Consider the following 9,647-nt stretch of genomic DNA (forward strand, 5'->3'; position numbering starts at 1 on the left):
GTATTGTTGGGGATGAAAGTATAGCACATAGATCCAAACAGAACACAAACTCCGCCCCGCTCAGCCAAAAGCATATCTAAAGCTATTCTATTCTGCCATGCCATTAAGCTAGTTGCCGCTGTCCGCTCAGCCAATCCCTTTATTGCATCACAAGTGTGGTTTATAAATCTTTGCTGGTTATAGTAAATATAATTTATCCAATCTACGTTTTTATTAATTGTTGACCAGCAGAAAAGACTTGATTCAAACCCAGTTGCGATCTGATTCCTAGCTTTGAATTCTTCTGGAACCCCTCGAGGTACTCCTATCCCATCAATATATATCCTTTCATCAAAGGATCCCGGGAGGAGGTCCCCCTTTCTACGTGACAACTCACCAGTCTCTGACACGTTTGATTGTTTGCGTATGTAGGTGAGTTCACAATCTGTTATCACCACACAACCATCAGATGTCAGCACGGGCCTGGTTTTGGTTCCTAAAATCCTCTGGCTGCAACAAAGAGGAGAGATTAGTCATGGTCTCTTTAGTTGTGACATTCTCTGTGTGGGAGCAGGAGCTAAGATGCCCTACCCTGTATCCTATCTTATTAGTCCTAGAAAAACAATAATAAGAATCCCCTGAGACTTCATACGGAGGCAACCTAGGTCGGGGTGACTTTGTTATCGGGGGATACAGATAGTGCAAGTTACTACAAGAGTCCTTCACCACATTCCCAGGTGGCTTGAACAATTTAATCATGGAGGATAAACCTGACAGAGAGTTAAAGCCTGTCAAGGGGAACGGAGTAGTTGTTAACCTTGGTTTGGCTGTCCCACAGGCATAACAGTCCTCTTTAGACATAGTTCTTGCCGTATACTGAATCCATTCCAACCACAGGTTAAGATCTCTATACCCCGTCTCCACCTGTACTACTTCCTTCAGGTCTATAGTTTGCACTATCTTCACCACAGCCCCGGTCTCACTACCTCCCTCAGAGAGGTTTACTCTATAGGGTGCCCCAGTTGAAGAGGATATCTCACTTGTCAGGTCTGTGTAACCCGTTTTTAGCGTAATTCAGACTTTCAGACAGTACTTACCCTTATATGGGTTGCACTGCCATTTCTGGTAATTCCTACTTTCACAATACTACACCTGTCCTTAAACTGTGTATGGAGATTGACATATCCCCCCGCTCGGTATGAGCAACTACATAGTCCCAAGATGTACATGGTGACATACATATATATCTCCCATCCTTTATGATACTACCAGCCAGTAGTCCCCAACTCCCCAACTGGTCCGCAAAGACCTCAAAAGGTGATGTCCTTCCCTACAGTCCCTAGTACTTCCCCTTTCCCTACGTCTAGCTGTCTCCTATGCCTTCGTAGACTGTGCTCAGGTATTATTTTATCAACTTGTGTTAGGTTAACTACTACTTCTGGCGGATCAGGAGGGTTTGAGTGTGTTAGGAATATGGCCCCCACAATCAGACAGCTACCTACCATCAGGAGACCTGTGAATCCCCACCCTCGCCCTGAGAACATGTCAGACGCCAGAGGCCAACCCATTGCTTTACCTTCTATCGAACTCACACAGGGATGATCAGACAGGGTAAGGGAATCTTCGTTAAGGAGCCAACCCCCGAGCCCTAGTGGTGATCAATCCTTTCTCCTAACTCTGTGTTTGTTTGTCAGGTGTAGCTGGGTTTACCTTTTTGCAGTGTGTGACATGCACCCAGGCGGATCTCTCAGCTATTCCAATGGCAAAGGCATTGACCAATATAACCTGATAGGGCCCTTCCCAACAGTCCTGCTTCCAGTTTTTCTTCTTTAGGGACTGGATGCTCACCAGTCACCTGGTCAGATAGAGTGGGTCACCTTCTCCTTTAGTTCACCTGTGGGGCACAAAACCTCTGACATACGGGTGTGGTTAATAAACTATCTTCACACATACATGTTCAGCTCTCAATTTCTATTCTTGTTGGGTTTTTTTCAAAAGTATTTTGTCCTCTCCTTCGTATATATATTTATTATTTAATCCTACCATCCCCCCTTTGACACATGTTCTGCTCTTGTGTCAATATTACCACCTACCTAAACAATCACTTAGGTAATATTGGTAATTCATTATCCAATTGCCATCCCTTATTTTTATTTAATTTTTTTAGACTGTCCCTTGCTTCTTTATTGCTCCTCCCTTCCTGATCTCATTACTAAATAAATGATCTAGGTTATAGCTGTTTTGCATTAGATTGTGCCTTCCTCTGATTACTGCAGCTCATTGCATTAAAATGTAGTTTCAAATACCAACTTGTTGTTTATTAAAGGATACTAATAATGAAATTTAAATGACAACATTTGATAATACCTCAATTTACTTCTATCCCGTAAAAAGTAATCCAAGATTAGTACAATTGACTAGCAACAGGTATCCCTCATTCAGGGGAAAGCTATCTCTCTATTTTATGGTTCAAATCATATATATTATTACTAAATTATAATCTTCTTCACACTTTTCACAGTATTATAAATTACCCTCAACTTAGTAAAATAAACTATCTTAAAGTCCTCCTCTCATGCCTTTAGAATTTACTAGTGTGGATGATTAATTAACACCAGAAGGTTAAAACAGAGTTCAGAGGCAATTTAAATTATTCAACGAACTGTTCCATTCCATAGTATACCAAACATTACCATTATTCTAAATATTTCATAAATGTTACTTATCCCAAGTGTTCATTAAGTCCTCATGACATTCATTCTCATAAGAAATCATATATACTCCAAACTCAGCCAAAAACCGAAAAACTCCATAAAATTCACTGTGCGTGCTCCTCTAAGACCTATCACCCTTGACCTGCTGAAAAACCCCCCAAAATTGAAACAACAAGGCTTTATAAACATCATACTAGGTGTGTTGTTTTTTGTTTGAAAAAACCCAATTTTAAAAACAACAACCACAAATAGCCAGGCCTCACTTAATTTGGTATCTCACTTTTATGACCTAAATACTGCCTAACTTCACTACTGCTCCCCTAGCCCTGGGCAACATTCCAATGAGATAAGCTAATTCTCTTTCTCCTGGTTATAATTTTTTAACCTTCAATTACCATCAGTAATCTAAAGATGGTAGTACACATAAAACATGATACAGATATCCCCAGTCCTAACCCATCAATAATTGTTTGTATCAATCTAATTCCTCATAACTAATCCATAAAACCACTCAAAATTCCCCGAGTATACAATGGTTATTTAATTGATTACCCTAACTCTGCTACATGTGATCTCATCTCAAATGATCCATTATCAATTATTTGATCAACCCCCTAGGAAAATCTGTCTCCCCTTCTATTGTTCCTGTCCCCCTGTAAATGTCATATTTCAGTTTTTAGCCAATACAATCACGGTTACATCAAAAGTAACACCACTGGCGTCAAGCAACCCATCGAATAAAGGAATAACAATTAGAATGTATCAAAGCACTGCCTTCCAGTCAAGCATTCAGACCTCCACTTGAAATCCCACAGCTCAACCCAACTCGCTTGACTGTCTCTATTTTTTATTACTTTTTTTCTCCCGCTAACCAGAGCCATAAATTATTCTCCTTTGTCCTCAACTCAATATTCACAGCTCTATCACCATTTCAGTTCGCTATTCAATTTCTTTAACTGTTCTCTCTGATTAGGCCCTAATTAATAAAACAAATACTTGCTATCATTGATAAGCATTACATTTAATGATATTCCTATCCTCTGTAGCTCAGCTGGTAGAGCACGGCGCTTGTAACGCCAAGGTAGTGGGTTCGATCCCCGGGACCACCCATACACCCATACACAAAGAAAAAAATGTATGCACGCATGACTGCAAGTCGCTGTGGACAAAAGTGTCTGCCAAATGGCACATTACTATTATATTATTATTTGAACTATCGCTCACCCCTCCCCTTGCTATCCAACGGGAAGGCGCAAGGGGACCTTGTAACATATTTTCATAGACCTTTCTAGAATACTTCTACTTAAGCTATCTAATTCAACCTTTCACATTTCTCAATCCACGTAGTAATCTAGGTCTATAGCCCCAATGCGAAAGCTTTACCCACTGTCCCTACCTGTGTTCGAACCAGGGACCATCTACATACATCACCAGTCACTCCACACATTCCGCGATGCTTTCAGAGTAAATACTTCCAGTTCATAGAGCAAGTGACGTCACCAAATGAAAACTGCACTAGCTTTCACCTCATTCAGCAACACAAAGTAATGCTCTCTCCCTTCACCCATTCTCTATTGAATAAGTGAGTCTTTCTATTTAACCCCAAAACACGCTACAAATCGTCCATTCAACATCACCAAACCAAACAATCCGTAGCATCCGGTCACCACCCACACCAGCCGTTGAATTCACTCATACACACAGACTTCACCTCATGCCACCGAAATGCCCAGCAAAACATAATAGTTCAATGGAGCCCCCTATTGGCTCTCCACTGTTTATGCATTACTTCCATACCCACATTAGTTATGGTCCGATTACCCATTAAACCTTATCACATGATCAAACAACGGCACAACCTTAAACTCATATGGGGCGGCAGGTAGCCCAGTGACCAAGAGTGCCGCGCCAGCAACCGAGAGGTCGCCGGTTCCAATCCCCGAGGCAACCAGGCGAAAAATCTGCCGATGTGCCCTCGAGCAAGGCACCCAACCACAATTGCTCCTGCAAGTCGCTCTGGACAAGAGCATCTGCTAAATTACCAAAAATGCAAATGTAAATATTCTCTACTTTCTCACCCATGATGTACGTCTACGTTCGGGTGAGCAAGTTCATACGTATATATCGTTAGAAATGTATAGGTACCTCTCAAACAATCGGTTCGTGGTGTTTTTAGCCAATTCTCAATCGACACAAATCACCCCCTAGTCCTTCCTGACTCTCCAATAGCCACACTCTCGCTGTCTCCAGCCCCTCCCCTCGCGTTTTCCTCCTTTTGTGTCCAGTCGGAACAGGTTTTGTCTGTTTTTCGTTTTAGCGTTTCCAATATTCTGCCTTTATTTAAAGTACGTTAGTCTATTTATTTAAATCAAATTATTCCCACCCTAATTAGTTAAAGTCGTGCATATTTATATTTCAACGATAAACCAAGTTATTTCAGTCTAATTATTTAACCAATATTTTGCAGGGTCAAACATCAAACGTTAAATCAAATAATAAACCAAATTGCCTCAACATAATTATTTAAAACCAGTATTATGCTATGTTAAACATCAAACGTTAAATCAAATACTAAACCAAATTGCTTCAACATAATTATTTAAAACCAGTATTATGCTATGTCAAACATCAAACGTTACAGTTCAGTTATATCAGTTCAAACGTTTCAGTTTAGTCATACTAGTTATTCATTATTTTACCTTTATGTTCCCAATTGTTATTAACGGGTTATACGGTTTAAGCAACCACAAACCCAATAGTTATTCACAAATTATACAGTTTGGACAGCCACAGACATCTTTAATTCCTAATTAGTTTTCTATCAAGGTATACAGGTTTATTAATTTTAGTAACCCGCATTCACTCTTTTATTTCGTCTGCAAACACTATTTTATTACACTGGGATCATTCACACGCTCATGCATACGACACCCTATACTTTAAAGTGCTCCTCCGATCTGGGCGGTACCCCCAAGTACAGCTCCCTGCCGAAGCGCAACACTATAGTGTACTTTAAAGTGCTCCTATGATCATAGCCGTACTAGTTACGGACCTTGCCATAGCGCAACACTATCTAAAATTTCCCGAACCTAGCCGTACCCTCGAAGTTACGGACCTTGCTGGTGTAATTCTTCGAACCTAGCCGCACCCACGTAGTTACGAACCTTGCCGATAGCAATTACTTAAGTCAATTATTCCCTGTATCTTTGAACCTAGCCGTACCCTCGCAGTTACGGACCTTGCCGATAGATGTCAGTATTTTCTCCGAACCTAGCCGTACCCTCATAGTTACGGACCTTGCCGGTAGAACAATACTCTATGGTACCATGGTTTAACATCACATTCATCAAAGGTTTGCATGTCACAATATGGTGCTTATCTACTCATAATAATTCCATAATTTAGTTCACTTACATCAAACAGGTGTTTCACAAAATTAATTTGGATAAAGCCAATGTGCAGAACTTTAGTTATATAACAATAGGTGTCTGCTTACCTGTTTTTAGTAGTCCGGACTCTTTGTGAAACACACCGTTCAATGACAGAGATGTCCAATGGCCCGGACAATACCCAGCGAAGTCCCTTCTACCAAATCACGTCGGGGTCACCATTTGTTAAGTTGCGTCAATTCAAATCTGGTATAGGAACAAAAGAGGTCAATACACGTCTTCTAAAATAGACTAGTATTTTAATTAATGCAAAACACTTCAATGGTAAATATGATGTTCGTATATACGGGTCCACTGAAATACCACGCAGGGCACTCAGAGAACTGATCCATTGTTCTAAGTTCTTCTTCAAATACTCTGACAGAGATAGTTCCCACTCCCTGCTGGGCCTATCAGGGTAGAGACTGAGCGTGGTTTAGACTTACTCAGCCAATCGTTGACGCACAGGCTGGTCCCAGCCCCCTTGGCGCTTTACCATTGCACACTGTTGCCAGGCATAAGTTGTTATCATCACAACCTGTAGAGTCAGCACCCATAGACAATGTCCCCTGTACTCTTTGTACCTACGTCCTTGGACGGTTCACAGATCACAAAGAGGCAGTGTTCGTGTCTGTGAGAAATACAAGTCTTATCTCATCCTACCCCCTAACGTTCCTCACATGAATCACAGCTTGTTATGTGAAACAATTTATATCAGTACAGTACAAACCCATTATGTTTAATCATTAATGCATTCCTTCTAAGCTAGTCATCACATCTAGTTATGAGAAAATAGAACCCCACACTGCAGATTTTTTTTTCATTACCTGTCAAACACACCCCAGTAATGGCTGAAATGGGCTCAATGGGATACATTGGCTCTCCGTTGAACTTATACGAATGCTAAAGCTTCGTTGGGGATTTAAAGTATTCATACCCCTTGACTTATTCCACATTTTGTTGTGTTACAGCCTGAATTCAAATAGGATTCTCTGTACTTTGCGGATTATATCGTTGTTTCTCTCTCACCCATCTACACACACAATACCCCATAAGACAAAGTGAAAACATAGTTGTTGTTTTTTTGCAAATGTATTGAAAATTAAATACAGAAATATCAAATTTACATAAGTATTCACACCCCCTGAGTCAATACATGTTAGAATCACCTTTGGTAGCAATTACAGCTTTGAATATTTCTGGGTACGTCTCTAAGAGCTTTGCACACCTGGATTGTACAATATTTGCACATTATTCTTTTTAAAATTCTTAAATCTCTGTCAAGTTGGTTGTTGTTCATTGCTAGACAGCCATTTTCATGTCTTGCCATAGATTTTCAATCCGATTTAAGTCAAAACTGTAACTAGGCCACTCAGGGACATTCAATATCGTCTTGGTAAGCAACTCCAGTGTATATTTGGCATTGTGTTTTAGAATTGGTCTCCTCCCAGTGTCTGTTGGAAAGCAGACTGAACCTCTAGGATTTTGCCTGTGCTTAGCTTTTGCCTGTGCTTTATCCTAAAAAAACTCCTATGCCAATGACAAACATACCCATAACATGAGGCAGCCAGCACCATGCTTGAAAATATGAAGAGTGGTACTCAGTGATGTGCGTATACTGAGTGTATTGATACACCATCCAAAGTGTAACAACTTCACCATGCTCAAAGGGAAGTTCAATGTCTGTTTGTTTTTTAACCCATCTACCAATAGGTACCCTTCTTTGTGAGGCATTGGAAAACCTCCCTGGTCTTTGTGTTTGAAATTCACTGCTCGACAGAGGGACCTTACCGATAATTGTATGTGTGGGGTACAGAGATGGGTTACAGAGATGAGGTAGTCATTCAAAAATCATGTTAAATACTATTATTGCACACAGAGTGAGTGCATGCAACTTATTATGTGACTTGTGAAGCACATTTTTACTCCTGAACTTATTTAAGCTTGCCATAACAAAGGGGTTGAATAATTATTGACTCAAGATATTTCAGCTTTTCCTTTTTAACAAATTTGTTAAACTTTCAAAAAACATGATTCCACTTTGATAATATGAGGTATTGTTTGTAGGCCAGTTACAAAAAATTGCAATTTAATCCATTTTAAATTCAGGTTGTAACACAACAAAATGTGGAAAAACTCAAGGGGTGTGAATACATTCTGAAGGCTCTGTACATCACAAGAAAGAGAAGAAAGATAATTTTATTTTGATGGGTGTTCATTTTTTGTGGAATTTTGAAAGTAATCAGTTAATACAGTTGAAATTAGATGCACTGAAATGAAAGCAACTTCTAAAAATACTTGGGTTATAGTGATATTACGTCTGATCTTGCAATGTAAAGTATGTTCAGATAGGTGTAATCTAGAGCCAAGCATGTTGATTTTTAACTCACTTGTTGAATTATGCAAGAGAACGTGACAACAGCAGTAATTAATGAGGCAGTCTAGACAGTGCAGGTGATTACAGGTAGGGTAGACGGAGCAAGTGTTTGGTGGTTGCAGCCCTGTTACTCCCTTTTATGTTAATGTATTCATATATGCAAGAACACCCTGTGTATTTATGCACATTTATTGCTAATTTATAATAAACAAAAAAACGGAAATATCACATTTACATAAGTATTCAGACCCTTTACTCAGTACTTTGTTGAAGCACCTTTGGCAGCGATTACAGCGTTGAGTCTTTTTGGGTATGACGCTACAAGCTTGGCACACCTGTATTTGGGGAGTTTCTCCCATTCTTCTCTGCAGATCCTCTCAAGCTCTGTCAGGTTCGATGGGGAGCGTTGCTGCACAGCTATTTTGAGGTCTCTCCAGAGATGTTAGATCGGGTTCAAGTCCGGGCTCTGGCTGAGCCACTCAAGGACATTCAGAGATTTGTCCCGAAGCCACACCTGCGTTGTCTTGGCTGTGTGTTTAGGGTCGTTGTCCTGTTGGAAGGTGAACCTTCGCCCCAGTCTGATGTCCTGAGCGCTCTGGAGCAGGTTTTCATCAAGGATCTCTCTGTACTTTGCGCTGTTCATCTTTGCCTTGATCCTGAATAGTCTCCCTGTCCCTGCCACTGAAAAACATCCCCACAGCATGATGCTGCCACCACCATGCTTCACCGTAGGGATGGTGCTAGGTTTCCTCCAGACGTGACGCTTGGCATTCAGGCCAAAGAGTTCAATCTTGGTTTCATCAGACCAGAGAATCTTGTTTCTCGTGGTCTGAGAGTCTTCTAAGTGCCTTTTGTCAGAGTGACCATCAGGTTATTGGTCACCTCCCTGACCAAGGCCCTTCTCCCCGATTGCTCAGTTTGGCCGGGCGGCCAGCTCTAGGGAAGAGTCTTGGTGGTTCCAAACATCTTCCATTTAAGAATGATGGAGGCCACTGTGTTCTTGGGGACCTTCAATGCTGAATAAATGTTTTTGTACCCTTCCCCAGATCTGTGCCTCGACACAATCCTGTCTCGGAGCTCTACGGTCAATTCCTTCGACCTCATGGCTTGGTTTTGCTCTGACATGCACTGTCAACTGTGGGACCTTAT

Source organism: Coregonus clupeaformis, unplaced genomic scaffold, assembly GCF_020615455.1.
Source record: "Coregonus clupeaformis isolate EN_2021a unplaced genomic scaffold, ASM2061545v1 scaf0710, whole genome shotgun sequence".
Lineage (NCBI taxonomy): Eukaryota > Metazoa > Chordata > Actinopteri > Salmoniformes > Salmonidae > Coregonus > Coregonus clupeaformis.